Source organism: Nilaparvata lugens, chromosome 5, assembly GCF_014356525.2.
Source record: "Nilaparvata lugens isolate BPH chromosome 5, ASM1435652v1, whole genome shotgun sequence".
Taxonomy (NCBI): Eukaryota; Metazoa; Arthropoda; class Insecta; order Hemiptera; family Delphacidae; genus Nilaparvata; species Nilaparvata lugens.
In genome coordinates, this window is record NC_052508.1 from 23,861,689 (window position 1) to 23,884,813 (window position 23,125).

The 23,125-nt window shown below is 36.5% G+C and overlaps 1 protein-coding gene and 3 non-coding genes across 5 annotated transcripts in view; all 4 read right to left on the minus strand.

Moving 5' to 3' along the window:
* Positions 1-23,125, minus strand: part of LOC111055199 (roundabout homolog 2-like) — a 261,699-nt gene that overhangs the window by 32,287 nt on the left and 206,287 nt on the right. The gene's annotated exons all lie outside the window — the stretch shown is intronic.
* Positions 12,542-12,615, minus strand: Trnan-guu. Its single transcript has one exon. It is a non-coding gene; the product is annotated as a tRNA-Asn (tRNA).
* Trnan-guu lies at positions 12,703-12,776 on the minus strand. Its single transcript has one exon. It is a non-coding gene; the product is annotated as a tRNA-Asn (tRNA).
* Positions 18,540-18,613, minus strand: Trnan-guu. The gene has a single exon. It is a non-coding gene; the product is annotated as a tRNA-Asn (tRNA).

Consider the following 23,125-nt stretch of genomic DNA (forward strand, 5'->3'; position numbering starts at 1 on the left):
GCAACATTATCCTGAGTGTGTATATCCAACACATTCACTGCATGTGTGTGAGAGGTGAAACAAACTTTCTTCCTTCAAACCCTCCCCATGATCACAAATCACTCTCCAAATTCCCCAATAATTCAGTTTCCATCCACTCCCCCCTTCGCACCCATCACGAGACCAAATCTCAACCACTATTCTCATTCGGTCGTATTACACACTGAATACTGTTATTTTGATCGCTCAAACCATCTATGTATAGAAATCTTGTTTGATCTCGCGTGAGAAAACTTTATTTACTCCGTATTTAAACGCATGGTTAAATGTATACGAATACGACCTCGTAATCTTGTCGTGGACATGTTTAAGCCGGCTACTGTGTGTTTAATTTGTTGTTGTTTTTTGATCTAAGTATACCATTGAGAAAGTGAATGGATACAATATTCGCAACTTGCTGTTCTACTTGCATTCGTGATAAACAATTTGTAGTCGATCCAAATGACAGAGATTCAACATGTGACATGCCTTATCCCAGAGTGGCAGAGGTTATTGGATTAGTATTTCTAATAAGGAAGTTGAATCAACTATTGTGAGATCTGAAAGTGCCCAGTATGAAGGTGTGACAACCATACTTTTGGCAAAATTTAAACTCATTATCGTTCCGGTAGTCAGTAAAATAATGTTAATTTATTGAATCCAGAAACTTACATAACTTCCCTCTGTAGATCAGCTACTCAGTATCCACTTGAGTTTATTAAGAATGATGAAACAAATTGAAACAATAAAAGTGTAAATGAGTCATGCCTAATGGAAACCTCATTGAGAATGAAGTGATCATGTCCTGGTATTTTTAAGCTCTGAGTGACGTCAAGAATTATATGATTTCTTCGAGCACGGAGTTGATAGGATTTGGGTAGAGGAGTTCTTGAACCTGGTTTGTTGTAGGCTCTTGAACTCATCCACCTCTTTGAACGTTCCCAGAAAGCTTTCAAGGGTGCATTTCATTCTCTCGACACTCCTAACCTACATATTTCTCCAACGACGACGTTTGTTTGATGTTGTGTGGAATTCAAAAATTCTCTCGCAGTGGAGCCTCAAGAGTGCTTCTCACAAATGGGTGAGTTTACGCAACAGGAATAAAACAGAGAACTCGGCGTTAGGGGTGGGGGGATTAGTGAAGGTAGTCTGAGTGTATGGGCGGAGTAGGCAGGCATACTTCAAGACGTTGCCCTGGGCATTCAGGAGTTTCGTTTTGAAATTGTTTTGTATCTCTTGGAGTGTTCGGCCTGCCCAGGTCTATCAGGAGGTCGTAAGTAGTACTTTGTCCGGAAAGCTACCTCGGAAGCTTTCAGGACTTGGATAAAGTAAACAAGAACTGTTCAACAGATACAGTTCGAGTTCTTTGATGTGGCAGTGCCGTTGAGAACAACGCCCCGGTTTAATTAACTGCTCCTCTTCTGTTTTTGCTATTTTCAACTCTCCCTCCTCGTTCTCACCCACTCTTTGTATTTATCTTTCACCAACGTCCCCGTACAAGTACTGCTGAAACCATTACCTTCTTTTTCTGATCCTTTCACTTTCTTCCTCTACACCTCTCTGAAATAATAGCCTTTGCTGTTGATGTCTTTCGACATTGGATGCTATTTAGTAGCGCTTAATCCTGACTCCATATTCTTCTCCTTTTTCACATCGTAGAATTGTGATCATAGCACTTGTGGCATCTTCTCATCAGAAATGTCGATCAGCAATGATGAAAATAATGAAGATTCATAACATCAAAAAAGTTAATTGAGAGGAATATAATTTCTAAATATACATGGAATCAATTCATTCAACAAAAGTCATAAGGCCCTTTGACGGCTTAATGATATATTCAGGCGGTGGGACCTTCCCGCAAGGACTCCCCACCAGCAAAAGCCATATGAATTTACTTTTAGTAGATATTTGCCATATCTTAAACGGAATACCTATTGAAAAAAACCATCAAATACCTCAGAGCAAACTGAGTCATCATAAACGTTCCTGTTTTTCTTTGAGTATTGCCTTCGGTACCTAAGGATTCTTATTTAATATTGAATACTATCTCGAGGGATTCATAATGTAAGTTGACATTGACAACGTGCCAAAATTTTTGCCAGGAAACTAGAGCACTGCTTCGGAAATATGTTGAATTTAAACTGAAGTATGTTTGATATATTTCCACTACCAATTCGCTAAATTACTAGGGTTCCAAACTCACAGGAGCCGACATAGCAATAAAATTCAGTGTTTATTTAACTTAACAACAGTCGGACACGGTGTATGTATGTGTGCTGCCCACCAGACCCATCTCATTTAGCAGCTTTGAAGTTGCACCAAAAGAGTTTTATCATTCTGTGCTGGTAACTGCTGAAAGTAATATTTTATTAGCGTTGCAAACAAGCCCCGCTTCCGGCGTGGTTTCAGTAAACACGGGGCATATGGATGCTGTGAGAATGAGGGGGGGGGGCTTCTAACTAACTCACTGGGGATGAGAGAGTGAATCTAAGGGACAGCCAGAGTGAAAGTGAGAGAAAGTAGAAGAGAAAGAGAGTGAGGTAAGAGAACGAATAGAGTCCGCTTTGATGTTCTCTCCACATATCTGTATAATTAACATTATTCCCTATGCTCGCAGACATCAACCAACAGCTGAATAATAATCTAAACATGCGACAAATAGAGATCCAAAACCTCACTACGCTATTCTCATCTCTGTCATCACCTAAATAAACTCACTGAGTCCAAATAGAGCATCCCAGGAGAGTTTTAAGGTGCGTACAGATATACGCGCCGCGAACATGAGCAATTCACTTTCAATCAGCTGATTATATCTGTATTTTTACAGAAACGGTAAGATACAGATATAAAAAGCTTGGCATCAGCTGATTGAAAGTGAATTGCTCATGTTCGCGGCGCGTATATCTGTACGCACCTCTACAAAAAGAGGTTATTAGTGTTTGAACTCCACGGATAAACAAAGATTATAACTGAGTGATGAAATACCTCATTCCTCAATAACTCTTGCGGGGGGTTTACGTTCACAAGTCCACAATTCATCATACTCACTCACTAATGCATTTTTCGAATTGTCATATAGGTTTCCAATTACTTGTTCATATATATGAATTTGAATGAGGAATGCTTCTGATAGAAACACCATTTGAAAAATATGCGATGCTTGGAATCGTCATTTTAATATTATTTTGAATGAATTGGAATTTGTTTTGATTTCTTAGAGAACCCCATATTGCGTGATTGATTTCATTATGAATGGCATTAAAATAACATCATTTGAAATTTCTCAATTCACGACTTTCCAATTGGAAGGTTCTTTCGACAAGATAATCACAAGCAATTTAGATGTTCAACAAATCATGCATATTCAATGAAGGGCATTATTGGACTGATAAGATCATTGAGCAGCTATCCATTTGATAATTCCATGCAAGAAACGTGTTCGAGACATCACACCGACAACTACACAGATACTGCCAACAGCCACCCGGAATTAATTACGCGAAAAACAAATTAAAATCCATTAACATGCAAATGAGAGATGCGTTTCTACGGCAGCGACGTTTGAGAACTGGAGGAGAAGACGCCAGCGAAATTCCGTCACGGGCAAAATAAACTCCGGAGCATCCGCTCGATTTTGCTGGAAAATGAGGGTGAACACGCAGGACCGATTCGGGGTTCCAGCCTCAAACACGGCAGAGGGATTCCTCTCTAAGTAGGGAATGAATACTGTGAGCCACCACGTGGAGAGCCGGATATGCATTATGCAGAAAGGCCAGACTTTATGGACATCCCGGAATTAAACATTTAAAAGCGTGCACTCTGGCTTTTCATTTCTCAGCTGACGTATAACTCAGCGCCAACTGGAAATTACAAGAAACTGACAAATGAGATGGGGTGAATACACAAGCAGCTCCCACTTCCTGACACATTCCTATGAAAGAACACAACTTGAGACAACTTTTACTTTCCTCGAACACTCGACGCTGACACGATCTTGCACCTCATTAAGCTTGGCGAAGATTCTAGGTGAATGACAGTGGAAATCTGAAGGGGTGGCGACTCTACTTCTCCTGTTGCATGAGTAGGCCAAAGCTCATGTACATCTATGACGACAATCACGTTTTCGTAGCGTACTGCGTTGAGCATCACACTACAGAACGGAAAAAATTGCAACTTATGAGACTTATATGCACTATGTGTCAAACGGAAAACATCATATGAGATACCAATGAATGTATAGCGCACTAAGTGTCGAATGAATAACATCATTTATATGAGATACCAATGAATGTATAGCATATGTTTCTTCATAATTCATAAGTTCCTTGTATCCTTGTAGGCCTACTTATTTCCTTGATCAATGATGATTATTATACTTCTGGAATGTAAGTTACTCCAGTTTTAATCAGATTAACTATTAATAATTCTTCATTAGCATAGTAAAATACTCGTTCTCAACCACTGAAATACTGAATTATTGTAATTTAATTTTGATCAAGATCTCGTAGTTCAAACGCTTTTACCAGGACATCCAAAAGTCTGCAAACGCTTTTACCAGGACATCCAAAAGTCTGGTCTTTCATGCATTTTGTAGAGTCTCCAAAAATGATACTAGTTTCATAGAATAGAACAATCTCATAAGTAAAAGTTTTCTTATAACTTTTCTCCGCTACTGTTTTTTTTAATACTGACACAGTTTACCCTCAAAGTTTTACTACAGACTGTAATGCACGAGGAAGCTGATCATAAAATGAAGATTTGAATAATTTCATGATTAGTACGCATGTCATATTATAAAAAATATGGGGACCGAGCTTCGCTCTGGAGTGTAAAAGCAGAAAATTTTAACGAAAGATTGAATTTATAGTTTATATTTATTTATTCATTTTCTCAGTCGTACATTTTTTTTACAGTTATATGAGGAGGCACAACAGGCTTATGCCCAAAACTGTCCCTTTTCAAATTTATACTACAGTCCAAATCAAAATCTAGGTAACTACTATCACTCATCAAAATAACAATTTATTCACACTTCAAAAAACAAACACATCATCATAATCAATTAGAATAGATATACTATGAATTCGATTTAGAATGATATACTGTGTTTGCTACAATATTTGTTAATAACTATATTATGTACTATTCTACACTAACAGCATCTATGCTCTTATTTTGGACTTTCTGAGTAACATGTTTTCTAAAAAAAGAGGAATAAACGAAATAAGTTTTTCTTGCTGATTTTTCTTCTCGTGAGATCAGCTGGATGATCCCACACATGCATTTGTTCACTCTCTTCCATTACGGTATCGACAGACGACAAAATTTCCAGCTGTTTTTCCAAAGACGTATTTATCCTTTTAATGTCCTTCAGCGAGTTATCCCAGGGTTAAGACCTAGTGCAATCGAATCTTCATATCATAAACCTACTTTGTTCCAAATTTCGTAAGAATCATTAGAGCCGTTTTCGAGATCCGGTCACATACATATATACAGGGAGGGTGAAAAGTCCGAGAACGGCCTAATATCTCATACACGAAGGTAATTTGATGGTGGGTGTGATTGGGGATCCTATTTAAATTGGAAATACTACTTTACTATGACTTTAAAAATCTGGACCGCCATCTTGGATCCGCTATATTGAATGCAACTTTTTTTTCAAATAGGAAGGTGGTCATGCGATACATGATTTCGATACGGAATTTCAAGAAAAAAAATAACGAAAGCCGCATATCGATATCTCAAACCGTTTCGAAGATATTCACATTATTAATCAATACTATCCAAAGCAGAAAGGAGAGAAAAAAGTCCGAGAACGGCTTAGTATCTCATAAAAAATGTGATTCCAAGGTGGGTGTGATTGGGGATCCTACTGAAATTTAAAATACTATTTTAATATGACTTTTGAAATCTGGTCCGCCATCTTGGATCCGTCATTTTGAATGCAACTTTTTTTTCAAATGGGAAGGTGGTCATGCGATACATGGTTTCGAAACGGAATTTTAAGAAAAAATGAATTGTGAAAGCCGCACATCGATATCTCAAACCTCTTAGAAGATATTCATATTATTAATCAATATCACTTAAGTATTTCATTTCTGATTTGCATGGTTATGAATAATAATGTGAATATCTTTCAAGCGGTTTAAGATATCAATATGCGGTTTCCGCCATTCATTTTGTCTTGAAATTCTGTATTGAGATCATGTATCGTATGACAACCTTCCTACTTGAAAAATAAAAGTTGCATTCAATATGGCGGATCTAAGATGGCGGACCAGATTTGTAAAGTCATAGTAGAGTAGTATTTTCAATTTTAGTAGGATACTCAATCACACCCACCATTAAATCTTCTTTGTGTATGAGATATTAAGCCGTTCTCGGACCTTTTTCTTCCTTTCTGCTTTAAATAATATTTATTAATAATGTGAATATCTTCGAAACGGTTTGAGATATCGATGTGCGGTTTCCGCCATTCATTTTTTCTTGAAATTCCTTATCGAAATCATATATCACATGACCACCTTCCTATTTAAAAAAATAAAAGTTGCATTCAATATGGCGGATCCAAGATGGCGGACCAGATTTTTAAATTAATAGTAGAGTAGTATTTCGAATTTTAGTAGGATCCCCAATCACACCCACCATCAAATCACCTTTGTGTATGAGATATTAGTCCGTTCTCGGACTTTTCACCCACTCTGTATATCTGTATGTGACCGGATCTCGAAAACGGCTCTAAATTCTCACAAAATTTGGAAAAAAGTAGGTTTATGATAATTATGAGGATTCGATTGCACTAGGTCTCAACCCTGGGATAACTCGCTGAAGGACATTAACCCACCCTGTCTGTATATATAAACATCTAAACATATCAACAGAAATTGCTCGTTTAATAGTATAGTATTGTTCCATGGATTTATAACGTAGAAATTCATATTTATAGTATAAATCAGACATTTGATTTTTTCATTCAGTTGCAAATGCAACAGGAGAAGTGGACAGTCAACGTAAGTTGACTGAGTTTCCTCTATATCTTATAACCAGACAATACTGAACCCCTTCATACCTCTGTACTCTGATGTGGCTAGAGACTCAAGAAGTTTCTTTTTGATTTCCGTTTCAAATTTTCATCAATCTCCATTAATTGCTAGGATAATAATGATTTATCATGGTATTTCTAGAAAACTGTATAGAGCAAAATTGAATCAATTTTGTCAGTATGAGGTTGTCGGATTTTTTGAATCTTTCAGTTTAAATATATAATATCGGGGCACCGAGCTTCAATCGCTATTGTTATTTATTTAAAAGAATAATAGAATAGAATAGAAAGAATTTGATAGAATAGAATACAATTTTATTGGTCATAAAATATTGAAATGAATACATGGACTTCGTCAATTTTTCAACACTAGAGCTGCGTTTACACCGGAGTTAATACCACGAGTTATTAACAAAAAGTTATTAACTTGACTGAATCGTCAAAAATTTCTCTTGACAAAAGAAAAACTCATGTTCAACTCATGTTTCTAACAGAAAATTCCTTGTTAACAAGATCTTGTTATCAATATAATTGACTTCCATATGATTTCATTTAACGAGAGTATTCATAATATGTAACAGCCGGAATAAAAAACAAAAAATTGTCTTCAAATTTGAATTGAAACATGAGTGTGATCATTAACATAATGATCTTCATCTGATCCAATGTAAATGAATTATAATACGTTTACACCAGAGTTCAAAACAAAAGTTTTTAACATATTAAGTAATAACATTTTCTTTTGGCTGCTAGTTTTGTTATCAACAAAAGTTAATAACTTTGTCACGTGTTTTGTCTGCAGCTGTAGTTATTAGGGAACAGCTGTAGTTGTAGGGTAGGGATGCTAGGCGAGGGGGTTGCGAGGAAGATAGTAACCTGTTATTAACAAAAGTTAATGCGATAAAAGAGGCTTTTGTTATTAACATAAGACATTTCCTTTGATCTTTACCGACTCTCGATGGATAACATGAATCTTGTTAATAACAAGGAACTTTCTGTTGAAAACACGAGTTATCAACTTTTTTCAAGAGAATTTTTTGTCGATTCAGTCAAGTTTACAACTTTTATTAATAACTCATGTTATCAACTCCGGTGTAAACGCAACTCAACAATGATGGTATTGACTTTTGTAATTAACATCAGTTGATAACAGAAATATTCCAGGCAATGAATGCTCAAAAAAGGGTATAGAGGGGAATGTTTGGAAGACAATTTTTGACCTCACAGTTCTGTTAAGGGTAGTAAGGGGGTAAACATATAAAAAGTCCCCACCGCTACCCCCTGTGCTAAGGGGGTGGGGGTGGTTTAAAGGTACTATTTTTTGGTTTCTCGCATAAAACTCAAAAACTATGTATCCTAAAGACTTGAATGTCATATAACAAATTAAAGCTTTATCACTTTTACGAATTTCCCTACATCTTTTGCAGCAGCTTTAGTGTTGAAATGAAAATTCCAGCCCCTACAGTGAAACTGTTATAATAATGAAAGGAAAACTTGGAATAGTTCAATAATTCTCCTTTCAAAGAGAATTCAATGCTCTACAAACCTACGATAAGCATAAGTTTTCATGATAAGCCTTTAAAGAGCCAAAATGGATAAACCTGTCATTTTAGCAATTACACACCTTCAAGAGCGATATCTCGGGAACTGTTGGAATATCACAAAATATCATTGGAAAAAGGTGTAGAGAATTCATCAAGCTTCATTTTTGAGTAGTTATTTATGTCCTTGAACGCATTGTTCCCAGATATGAGTGTGGAAGTAAATCACTGAAAAATGCAACTTTTAAAACCACCCTCATCCCCTTAGCACATGAGTTAGGAATGGGGACTTTGATATGTTTCCCCTCCCACTAGTCTCAACAAAGCTGCAAAGTCAAAAATTTGTTTAAAACATTCCCTCCAAATTCCTTTGCCAATAATTAGTTGCGAAAATGGAGATTTCACATTCAACACTAAAGCTGCTGCAAAAGGTGTAGGGAAATTCGTAAAAGTGTGAAATTATACATAAAATTGGAGAAAATTTAATTCACTATAAGCTCATAATCAACATGGATCATCCCCATCGATTTTCAAAATGTTATAAAAGCAAAAATAGAAAAAATTGGTGGCAAACATGTATTTTTCGAAAATGTCACACTTTCAAGAGCGGATATCTCAAAAACTAGAGGAGATATAAAGAAAGTTGAGAAATTAATATTGTCGAAAATTATGAAAGCTTTAATTTGTTATGTGACATTCAAGTCCTCAGGATACATAGTTTTTGAGTTTTATGCGAGAAACCAAAAAATAGTACCTTTAAACCACCCCCACCCCCTTAGCACAGGGGTAGCGGTGGGGACTTTTGATATGTTTACCTCTTCACTACCCTTAACAGAACTGTGAGGTCAAAAATTTTCTTCCCAACTTTTCCCTCTATAACCTTTCCTTGACTGAACTAAAATGTTAAAAATCTGGTGTGGCGCACTCACACAACTTTCCTTGCTGTTATGAAATTTGATCACCTGACGCTAGTGTTCCCGCGCATCTCAAGTCTACTATTCAAAGATTTGAGCCAGCTGGTGACAGGGTAATAACGCTGAAGACACACGACGTGTGCTATCTCTTCATAGTGAATCATTCAATAGAATCAACGGTTGCCAACAGTTTGCAATTGGATAATCACATTTTCTCAAATTGCGAGCTTATTTTCAATTTGAGGTGAAAATGTTACTGAACATTAGTTGTAGAGATTCTCATGCTGAATCTTTTCCACTCAATTTTTTTTCAAATTGTATTTGAAGCCTGATAATTGAGAATCTAAAATCAAACTTTGCATAGATGGGGCGGAGCTCCTAAAATTTTTACAGATATGGGACTTGTGGCAGTTGATAGAGCTTATCAATGACTATTTCAGGTATGAATTTGATCGAAATCGTTGGAGCCGTTTTTGAGAAAATCGCGAAAAACCCTGTTTTTGACAACATTTTCGCCATTTTAGCCGCCATCTTGGATTGCATTTGATCGAAATTGTTTGTGTCGGTTCCTTATAGTGTAAGGACCTTACGTTCCAAGTCATTCCGTTAATTGGGAGATGAGATATCGTGTACACAGACGCACATACACTCATACACACATACACACACACACACACACACACACACCACACACACACACACACACACCACACACACACACACACACACACACACCACACACACACACACACACGAACGCACACACATACAGACCAATACCCAAAAACCACTTTTCCGGACTCAGGGACCTTAAACGTATAGAAATTTAGAAATTGGAGTACTTTAATTTTTTTCGGAAAGCAATACTCTCCTTACCAATGGTAATAGGGCAAGGAAAGTAAAAACTTGCGTTATTAACTCCGGTGTAAACGCAGCTTAAGTAAGTCAAAACAAACACAAAAACACTAAGATCAGTCAGTATCAGTACAATACAATAAAATAACATGAGTCACATAAAACGATTCCAATCTATTCTAAAATAGTCATGACGTTCTACAACCATTCATCAATTAACACGGCTTTCAATATGTTTTTAAATTGTGTGCATGTGAGTACTTTCAAGTGGTCAGGTGTGGAGTTATATAATTGATGTGAAGTGACCGTACAACGGAATTCTCTAAATTTAGTAAACAGAACACAATTCTCCAAAATGATTGTGTTTATATTTCACAGCTGGCTATATGTAATCTTATGAATTTCGGGGATGCGATATTTTGATTTTTCAAATCCTCACTCGCTCACTCGCTCTTTTACCATCCACAGCTGTTTCAGCCTAGGATGAATCCTTTCAATGTCGTTCAGCGAGTTTTCTCAAGGATGATACCTAGTGTAATCGTATTGTTATATCATAAACCTACTATGCGCCAAATGTCGTGAAAATCGTTAGAGCCGTTTTCGAGATCCGTTGAACATAAATATATAAGCTACCCATATAACAACATAACCATAAAATATATATATATATATATATATATATATATATATATATATATATATATATATATATAGATATTATACCAAATTTGTCGCTTAATATTATAGGATATATTTATTTATATACTTTGAGTTGTAGGCTAAGCACATTCCCATCGAATCAAACTGAAAAGAAAATCGGTGTTTCGGCTGGATAGAACTGCACTTTCATGAAGTAGTTAGTGCTCCCGCGAGGTAGGGTCTTTCTGTGCTTTCTGAACACACAAAACGTTCCCTCATATCCCTTACTTAACTGCTCTCTTTACTCTCTCTTTCTTACGATTTTCGCATACTACCGCTTTTTGCTATATACACCCCGATCTCAGTAAGCGAGACCCTGCAGCCATGGCTTTCTGTCTTTAGCGATTTTATAAATAAGTTATATTCCGTTTTATCCCAGCTCATGCATTTCTCCCATTCATCCCTTGGAAAGAACAACACAATGAATAGAGAGAAGAAAGAGAAAAACTTCTGCTGCCTTTTTATTGCTCGCCTGGTGAAATTCTTGTGCACTTTGTTTGGCAAAGAAACACCTTCCACAATGTTTATCGAGAAAACTTTGCCATCGCCTTTTGTGTCTCATCTGCCGCAATCTGAACAGAAGTTCATACTCTTTATGACTTTGTGCGCAGCATTAATGAACCAAGTTGTGACTTGACTCAGTTGTTGGCTCAATAAACAGTGCTAAGTAACGTTGAACCCGCAATTCATTGATAGTTTATTCACCTAAATGTGGCCCAGAAGAATAAACGGGTACGTAGACGGAAAAACACCGGCTTCATTCTAATTCAACATGAACTCTGAATCGACATGAAACTTTTGAGTTCTATGGAGATAGAGCAAGTGGGAGGAATATCATATACAAAAGTGTTTCATTCTAGCTGAAATCCATCGTTAAGGCTGAAATAGAATTCAATCAACAGTGATGAGAGGACCTCCTCACGAAGTTACTACCTAAGCAACGAGAGTACTTCATTGTGAAGTAGTGCTTATAGGTATTTGAATAAGAAGTGTATCAATCTTATCTTAGGAGTTCCCAATAAAAAGAAAAATGAAGAAGTGATCCATTGAATGAAGAAGTATCCATTTCTATTGAGATATAAAAAGTTTGAAATGGGATGAAAATGGAGTTCTGCAATGTGATTCTTTCGAAGTTTTTCATTTCTCGTAGTTTAGAGAAGTGTATTATTTGCTCACTATATATAGAGAAACAATACTCATGAAAGAAGGAATATTCAATATCGCTTGTGAGTCTAACAGTTGCAGTTATTTATTGTCTACAAGATACAAGGGAGTATGAATTGTAGAAATTTTCCAAAAAATGAATCGTCGTCCCGGGTGGATTTGAACCACCAACCTTTCGGTTAACAGCCGAACGCGCTAACCGATTGCGCCACGGAGACTTAATATCAATTGAAGATTAATTTTCCGGATTGAGTATAATTTCAAGGGAATTATGAATTTGTAGAGAATTCTTCCAAAAAATGAATCGTCGTCCCCGGGTGGATTTGAACCACCAACCTTTCGGTTAACAGCCGAACGCGCTAACCGATTGCGCCACGGAGACTTAATATCAATTGTAGATTAATTTTCCGGATTGAGTATAATTTCAAGGGAATTATGAATTTGTAGAGAGATCTTCAAAAAAATGAATCGTCCCCGGGTGGATTTGAACCACCAACCTTTCGGTTAACAGCCGAACGCGCTAACCGATTGCGCCACGGAGACTTGATAAGAACAAAATATTTCATAATCAGTTGAAGTAAGAGTTCAATGTAAAATAGTTTGCTAAAACACGGATCCGTTCACATTGCAGCTGTTTGGAAAATCAACAATGGTCTTATTTCAAGGAATCCCAGTGATAACAATAAGAAGAATGTTCAGTGATAAATAATTCAAATTTTCTCACATTCTTTTTGAAGACTCATTTTATCACCTTCGTCCTAACTCATGACCTTATTCTTTGATCTAGCACTGTAATCGAATTTCTGTACTTTGATATCAACCAACTACGGATCGTGCTCATAGCTCAGGCGCCAACTGAAGCGATTGATGAAAATGGTTTACTCACCTTCATGCACATTATATTGATCAAACTAATGGGCACTAGCTTTCAACGTACTGAAATGTATCGCTCACACAGAGACCAAAGGAGCCGTGGGAATGAATTGATTAGCCCTAATGACTTCTCCTGCACCAGAGAAGAGTCGGTACCTGAGAGTATAGAATTCGGACATGGAAGAAAAGGGATGGAGATGAAAGAGTTGAAGTAGGAAAGGGATGAAGATAGAGGAGTTAAGGGCGAGTAGAATAATGCCGGTGCTCAGTTCACTGATGTTAATAATCGAATTGGGTCAGTAAATTAGAGAGCAGACCATACTGCAAGGGTCACTGATGATGGACAGAGCATTGTCGGAAAGACGAAAACCCTTTGATCTTGGCATAATTAATAGGGGAAGCTCACGGCTTGGGTGGCCATTATCCCACATGCCTCTGGGCAAAGGGGTGAGTTATCCACTCTCTCGATCCTTTGTAGTAATTGATTTCTCATCTATTCGATTTTAAAAGGATGTCTAGATTGTTAAGACACTTAATGAATATTGATCTGAAATTTGATGGATTAACTCAAGAAAATTAGGTTTTTGGAAAATTGGATGATTGAATCACAATGAAGAAAAACATCTCCAATGATTTGGAATATTGAAAGGTTACTGTGTTTCTTAAACTGCTAAGTGTTGAAAGTTGATAATATTAGAAATACTATTCATTCAATCTTTCTTCATCATAAAATTTTCTTATTTCTATTTATATTATAATTCTACTTTCAATAATTTTATTAGTTGAGTCATCCTTGATCACCAAATAATATATCAACCCTCATCATTATTCAACTGTCAACAGTAATCACTTCTCTCAAATTCAGAGTGAAGCTACGCACAAAGTCAAAAGGTATTCTTATCCAAATTTTCATCTATAAAGCACTATTTATCTACTTATTTATTAATTTTTCATGGACAATAGGATACAATGTAGGTGTAAACAACAGGCATCCACCCAAAACTGCTTTCAACCTTAATTTCAACAGTCTAGAGGTTATGAAGAGTTTGTATTTGTGATTTGCACACAAATTTGCAAACTATCCCGGATCTGTTCCTGTCACTCCATTCATAATCAATGTGATACAAGATCACTGCTCCCAACAGTTCATACTTGAAATAAGTCTTCATTCACTAATAGGAAGAGTGTGTGAGAGAAAATACATTCAAAAACCTTAGCCAGAAGATGATTGAGTTGAGAGTGATTAGAAAGGAATTCAAAAAGGTAAAAATGAAATAATTATGGTGGTGCTAAAAGTTATTCAGATTAGTAATATTTTCCCCAATGTTGCATTGAGTGTTTCCTAGAGATATGCTTGTCAACCACAAATCTACCGCATCTACCACGCACATTTTTTTGTGAGATAAAAGGTCTGTAAAGTATGTTTCTCTATGAATTGTATACGATGCCGAATAACTTAGTCCAGAAACACTATGCCAGGATAATGGCGATAACGCTTGGGCTATACAAAGAAAATTATTGTAATACCGCATGAACGCTGTGAGCCAGATTGCTATTTACGATACCTTAATTCACAATTTGTCAAAAACGTTGAGCTGGCTCTGGAGGTGGATAATGCCAGGTCGGCCGTATGACTGAGCGGATAATACTGGAGCTCGAGTGCAGCAATTACTGGACCACTTGTATTCCAGCTGCGTGGGAGCTCGAGTACATACTCCTATATACTGTACCACTTTACATATATTCTATAAGGGAATGGTCGGCTTGCAACTGCTTGCTGGTCGCAGAACATCACACAAGAAGAAAAATTGGTAGCTGTTGGTAGTTGATTCGATTAAAACAGCATTTATCACAAGAACAGGACTGATATATCATGACAACTCATGCTACGCCCTGATAGAAATAGTATCAAGTGATATGATATCCAATGCTGGAATAATCTTTCTAAATTAGTAGAATTTTATGAAATGGAATATTAATAATAATATACTTGGTAGCTTATCTTCCAATACTTTAAAGGTTGACAGCATCTACTAATTATTCAGCGACTTGATTACAGTTTAAATTTATTGTTAGATACTTCTCGAACAGAAAGGAGTGCTGAAGAGTTTCAAATTGCATTACCAAGTTCATAGTTCTGAAGCGTATCATGAACAGCACCTTATTCTGTAGCATGAATTTATTATTCAGCGTATCATTCTAGTTTATGATTCAGTTATTATTATGTTTTTATGTTAGTCGGTAATTGTTGGATATAGGCTAATATATTCAAATACATTGAATATATTAAAAACAACAATAACTTTGAGTTTAGTTCTAAAGCTTGATTTCACACTTTAATTCGGATATACCTGTGTGATTTCTAGTGAGTTATTATTGTGAGAATACAGATATGTTAACCAACAATTGCATCAAAATGTTGGAAACATGGAAGACACTCAAAAATGTTTATAATGTGTACCTACCTGCAGCAACCACCCGATACCGATAACTCAAATCCTAATCATCTATTAACATATTCTCAATTTGTATCCCTCCGTGAAAACGGATTCTCAATTATTTATTATCACGCTAACATTCCGAAGATAGAATAATGAAAAAATATACTTGTGAGAAGGTAGGTTTGGAGTTTAGAGCATTAATTATTATTAAAAAGAGTGATCACACACAAAACTAGACTGCTGTAACAACATTATCACATTTCCATAGAAATTGTCAGTCAGCATAATATATTCTCATTTGCATATCTCTTTATTGGATTACAATACAGTCAAGAATTCTCTTGAATCGTGCAGATTCTTTCTGATTTACTTGTCGCATAACAATTATTACAATGTTGCAAACCAACATTGCAGAGAACATGCGTTTCTACGTTCGTGAGCTGTTCTAAACAAAGTATGCACCCGATAAATGAAAAGAACAACTCCATAATAACTCAACTACTGTACTGGAGGCAGAGCTACCCACCATCAACCTTTCTGCTACGATTCACATGAACGATCACCAGAAATGCGAATGTTTCTACCACGGAATGCAATACAATTTCTAGATAAGAGTAGAAAATCAACATTTGACATCTTCATGGAAGTTTATATTCCGTTCATCGTTTGATTCCGAAATACAATCACCTCACCCGTATGAATGCCTTCATTGATTTTCTATCATTCCCTATTACAAGAGAGGAGTTAGATCTTCCCTTATCTCTGCTATAACTATACCTCTAGGCTCTATGACTAACACCTATTTGAAATTTTTATAGAATTTTTTCTAACTATGAATTGAACTGATAAATGAAATGAAGTCATTTTTAAAAGGATGAATAAACTAGAATGATAAATGAGAGATAATTTTGGAAATGTGACAAGAAATGAAACGTTTTTGAGATCATGTATGTTATCAAGAATTGAACAGCTCGAACATTTTTAACAGCTAACATTATCATAATTTTTTTTGAGACTTAATTATTGGATAATTAACTTCAAACACTGATTAATATCGTGAATAAAAATTGAATTCCTGTCATTAACAAGTCTCCGTGGCGCAATCGGTTAGCGCGTTCGGCTGTTAACCGAAAGGTTGGTGGTTCAAATCCACCCGGGGACGATTGCATTTTTTGGATTATTTTATGAATTCACAAATATATGAAAAATTATATTGAATATGATTGATCGATTTTCAACACATATCAAGTCTCCGTGGCGCAATCGGTTAGCGCGTTCGGCTGTTAACCGAAAGGTTGGTGGTTCAAATCCACCCGGGGACGTTTGCATTTTTTGGATTATTTTATGAATTCACAAATATATGAAAAATTATATTGAATATGATCAATCGATTTTCAACACATATATGAAGTCTCCATGGAGCAATCGGTTAGCGCGTTCGGCTGTTAACCAAAAGTTTGGTGGTTCAAATCCACCCGGGGACGATTCATATTTTTGCTTAACCCTTGGTGAACGATCATTGAAACTAGGAGGATGTTTCTCAGTACAGACGAAGAACTCACTATGAATGAAAAATTATACAATGCCTCATCCTACCACTGTTTATTTGTATTTCAATGATTTTTGAATCCTGATCATATTTCCAGTCGTAAGATTCGATTTATATTTTAATAGTCCAATTCCATTCTAAAATCGATTTTACAACTTCACATACTCTCCAATTTTCCTGTGATTTTTTTCGCAAATGAATCTTTCCTTCCTTATTTCTTCTCTCATTCTACTACTTTCTCCCGTTCCAACGGAATAACGATTATATCACCAACAACTCCATTGGATGAGGTTTATAAATTCTACTTACAAATGCTATTTGTATCCTCCCTAAAGTAGGAAGAAGAATCTCTGCTAGGGAAGGTCTAAAAGATGTTAATATTTTGGCCACCCTTGCCGGTGCCTGGCATCAGATAACAACATCAATTTGTGTTTGGGAGCCAGATAGACGTGGGCGACTCCCAGACACCAATCCAACCGCCTTCCACTAATGCTTATTTTTGAGCAGCCAGAGGCGAAACTGGCTGACACGCTGGCCTGCCTGTGCGTTCTGATAATGCGCGGATAAAACGGAAGAAGCCACCACAACCAGCGGGACCCTTCGCGCTCAAGAAGACGCACCACGACCGAGGGTGCGTATCACAGAGATACAATCTTCCCTAAAACGTTATTTCTTGTCCCGGGGCGACATATCTCACTAGCAACCATGCGTAGCACTCATTCCCAAATGCGCTGGACACATATATATGGTGATACAGTTTGCCAACATCCATTTAATCTAATCTGAACAATATCCAGTCATGGGAAGGGCGTGACGTTGATTTGATCAGGATGAATAATACTTTGTCAAAAGTGATGTAGATTTCATATCTAGAACGTATTGGATCTTTGGATGGATTTATCATCAGAAAACCACGATGAATAAATGTGATGAGTTATTGAAAATAAAAAATAGGAGTTATCAAACGAAAATACAAAGCAAATGCTGCCAACGACCCCGAAGACTACTGCTACTGCAAATATTGACATTATTGAGAACAGCAACAAATTGACAGCATTTAATTTGGATTTTCGTTTAATAACTATCATATTATATCCATCAGCCTTTGAATGCTCTTCAATTATTTCCTATACATCAGGAATATTCTATTCAATCTGGATTGAACTCCTTTCATATCAATTTACTTTTGTTATATGCATCTATTTGCTATATTATATCCAGCACGATAAATTCTATGATGTTATTGCCAGAAAATTAATATGTTATAAAATGCTTTGTTAGAACTTAATTTCTTGATCTTACTTTGTTTCTATAAGAATCATAAGAATAAATGTAGTATTCCAGGAATAATTGAGTGAAACCTTTATGGAAATACGTAAAAGATCACAAAATAACAATATTACACATAAACAATAATAAACATGTGGATCACAAAAAGTTATTCGTCCCCGGGTGGATTTGAACCACCAACCTTTCGGTTAACAGCCGAACGCGCTAACCGATTGCGCCACGGAGACTTGTTATCATGTATGAATTAATGAATGAGAAATTCATAATTATATTACAATGAACATACAGCTTATTGCGAGTTGTTTGGAATTGAATTGTTCGTAAAAAGATGAGAGATAACTGACATAGACTGTCCAAAATCTACAACCTTGATTAAATTTGTTGAGTGTGGTTAAAAATATCCTAATGAGAGGTAATAATCAACAGTTATACCATCTATTCAATCTTTTATGGACTATTCAATCACATCATTTTATGAGGTAGTGTACTAATTCTGATTGTACATGGACATATAGCTCTCTTAATCGTCACAAATAATATAAATTTCATGCTATACCACTAAAAATCCCCCTTTGTTCCCTTGACATTATAGATGGAATAGGCACATACCATATTGCCGTGACCATAATATTATGATGATCACAATTGTTGACAATGTGCAATAAAATAGCAAAGCCAGGGAAACAGAGTAGACTTGAGGGAGGTGAAAATAACATGTGGATTCCATGGGGTGGAGTAGTTTTGGAGAATGTCTTGGTGGAAATTGAGGTGTGCGCCTGTGTGTGCGCGTGTGTTTGTGTTTGGTGTTGTTTCTTCCGACGAACAAGTCACTAACGTGCTTAGGCTTGGTAGAGAGGGGCGCTAGTGATGAGGTTGTGTTGGTTGAGGGGTGAGCAGGGACTTAGGCAGTGGATGACTGCCGGGCATACATCATCCTGCCAGACCTCGTGACAAATGAGCCCCAAAAGGGGGGCACCACGAGGGGCAACCCCGTCACTTCCCCTACTTGTGTTTGTCCCCCACATCTTCCCATTAATATCCCTTTCCCTGCCAACTACAAGCCACCTAATTACTGATTTTCAATGCCGATAATGCTCCGAAATTTTCCAGCTTGTCATCAGCCTTCGATGCGGCGGGGAAATTCGGCAACCCGGCAAGAAAACTGCTTGCCAGATCCGGGTACCATCAACGCTGACTCGGCACAAATTTGAAAAATCGTCAGCTTACATGAAAAGCGGAATGTTCGCGCCATTAAGTAGAATAGCTTAGCACTTATTCACCTGGCCATTACGAAAACTGCAGGCAGTAATTTACCTAGATATAAGCTCTTGCTTCTTTCCATATAATCAGAATTCGGGTTGATGCTGATTTGAGGATTTTCACCTGAATTACTAATACTCAATGTATCCAATCTTGTTTGATATAAAAGGTGTTTATAGTATTGATTCATAGGAGTGGAGAAGTTGAAAATATGTTATAAACTTGATTACTTTAATCATGGAAAAATGAGGAATCCAATCAAGTTAATGAACTCAAATTGCACAGTTCCGATTTTGTATGTATAGGTTTCCTAGCATAGAATTTGGTTTTAGAAATAAGTAATGACTGCTATTATAAAGTGGAATGATTCTATACCTTGTCTGTAACAGGAAAGTACATTCATTTAGAGTTATTCATTCATATCCAATTCTTTACTTTAAGTTGTTAGCCCATATTCAAATAAGCCAGAGTGATTGAACAAAAAAGAAACAAATAGTGACCGACTTGAACACCATCAACCAATTATTAAACTCAATTCATTGTTTAGAATTCAGGCATAAAGTGATACAATGATAATTAACTTAAATACAGAATATTACTCGCAGGGGATTTCTCAGGATAATCTGAGAGACGGAAAGGGGTTAGTGAATGTATATCCAATTACAATGAATATGTTTATCATTCTTTGCTATTGAAGTAATATATCTTTTCTCAATATCTAGAATCATTCAACTAGCTATTGATATTCCCCCACGAATGGAATCAAAACTGAAAGCTTGCTTACGTCTTTGCTCAGTGACTTCAATAGCCGGAAAAAGAATTACATTGAAATGAAGTCATCCTCGTACAAAGTGAGTAAAAAGCACTTTGGAAAGTGTGAGAGGGCAGCAAGGAAATGTAAGGAGAGTGTCGCCAATTGGTGTGATAAAATAAAAAGGGCAAAAAAGGAAGGACACTAGACAAAATAACTGAGAGGCAAAAGCAATTTCCAATTTCTAGATTGAAAGAGGAGACAACGTTTCTATAAAAAGCAATCTAAGAAGTATCACATGTAAGCCTACAGCTCAAAAGAGTGGGCCAGTCATTTACTTGGATGTACATCTCCTTTGGAGCCCTTAAAAGGAATTGGCAATATCCTAGAGCCTTTTGGGCTCACACAGCAAGACAAAATAAGGCCTTTGTATATATCCTTTCAGCTCGAGTGAGGAGGATATTGATTTTCCGTCATTGCCCATTCACCTTCCTTCCGTATTGCTGTGCTGCCTTCCTTTTACTCTTATCTAATTGAGTTTTATCTCCTCCAGCTTCAATCTTTTACGCATTGGACTCGAACTCCTAACAGATTCACCTCGTTAAGGAAGGAAATGGAGATCACCTCGATTTTCCTATCAGATTTTAAAACCAAATTCAAATGAATCTGTTTGAAACCACCCACACAATTCATTCCAGTTCCAGTTTGTAATGAGACATGCAAATATAACACACTTGGATGAGAATACATCTAATGAAGTTGCCTTACGAATCTCGATTAGCCTATCTAAAATGCAAATAATAGTATTTCCATTCAAAGTTATGAATAATCATGATATCATAATTATATTATCATGAAACATTAGGTACAAAACTAGAATTTCTGGTATCCAATTGGCAGAGCCAGATTTTGAGATAACTGGGATGATTTAACGAAATCATCCTTTGAAACGTACTTGATTATCAAAGCGTTAAAATGTTTGATCATTAACGTGGTACTATCAATCACTCTTGACAAATAACATATTCGCTTAGCTCAATTTCATCGTATCCTGTTCAAAAACTGGATTCCTGTAAAGCAGGATCGATACCATTTCATTCAATTACTCACTATTCAATTCAATATTGAGGTGATGGATATTTAAGTAGGATACCTATCTTCGCGCTGATTAAAATTATTGAAACAAGAATTTATTATAATCTTAGAATGAAGTGGAGGGTATGAAAGATCAACAATGGGAAATAATGAGCTTTAAATAGCATTAAATGTATTTTATGCTTGTTTGAGAAGAACAGAGAGTGAGGAAAAGAGAAATGACCGCTGCAGTTTAGCATTGTCGCTGATCATTGGGCTGTGCTATAGCTGAATTCATTTCGAACTGTCAGCGTTTCTCAAAATTATGACCATTTCTTTGTCATCAAGCACTGCTGACAGTTTGAGGTGAATCTCACAGCAGTCAGTCACAGAACCGAGCCCAAAATGCGCGGGCGTTTAATTTGGCGATTTAAAGCCGCAGTCAGAGCCGACTGACAAGCGGACAATTCGCACATCGCATCGTCTGACATCAACCACGTAAAATATATCTGTGTGATAAAGTATGTATATGATATACTATAATATACTGTTCCAAGCCAGAAGTTGATTCGGTATATATGGTTGACCGCGTTTCCTGTCTCAAAGCACCGCCAAACTCACTCACCCAACCACACCAGACACCAAGGTTAAACGTCCTGCAAATTTACTGCTCTGTGCAACTCTAACCGGTGCAGGCTTCAGTGGACAGCTACAGTGATCCTTAATAATGGAGGAATATAATACTTCGTTATAGAACCTCTGCAAGGAAGGGATACCTATAATCATCTGAAGTTCTGAATTATTAAAGACCAGAAAACGATATAAGTATGAATTCTTGATAACCGCGGTACCAGTATTATAAAAGTGGAATATAATACTTCGTTACAGTATAACAACTGAAGGAAACTACTGGCGATCACATTATGTAGTCCCGAAATGGTTTATTTATTTGTATATGATGCTCAGAAGAACAAAAGGCTAATGATGAAGTGAAGTGGTGAGTTTGGTTTTTAGTGATGATGAATAATTCTCTCATTCTTGTGAACAATTTTCTGAGTAAAACATAACTTTACACCACTAGAAAACAAAAATGTGTACATTGTTCATGGTTTTTAGTGGAACAAGAAAGCCAGGAAAATGCAAACAGAGCCAGAATAGTGATGAATAGCATATAACGAACAGGCATCAACTCGTTCAAATAACTACAATATATTGTTGTAGATGGAAATTAGAATGGCATGAATGGTAAGTGTATGATAAATAAATTGCTATAGATGAAAAACGATGATATTTTATTATTATCAAAGAAGAATTTTATGAATAGCGGGAATTACATGAATGTGGAGCATTGTAAATTGTACAATAAGCTTCACAATTTGTGGAACAGCATGCAGAGTGCTCCACCGGTATTGCAAACATCAGGAGTTGTGCATATCAGCTTGTGCTAAGTATGCCGCAAATGCCTGTCGCAACCATCTAGTGTTTGGATGCTCGAAAATCTGCAAATACCATCCGGTCTGCTGACAGCTAAACGTATTCATTGTCACATTCACTCTCACATAATCTAATGAATAGACCAGATTGTTAACCAACCTTCATCACTCCAATTGTGTTCTCTAACTGATGTCGCTCTAACAATTGAGGAATTCGCAAC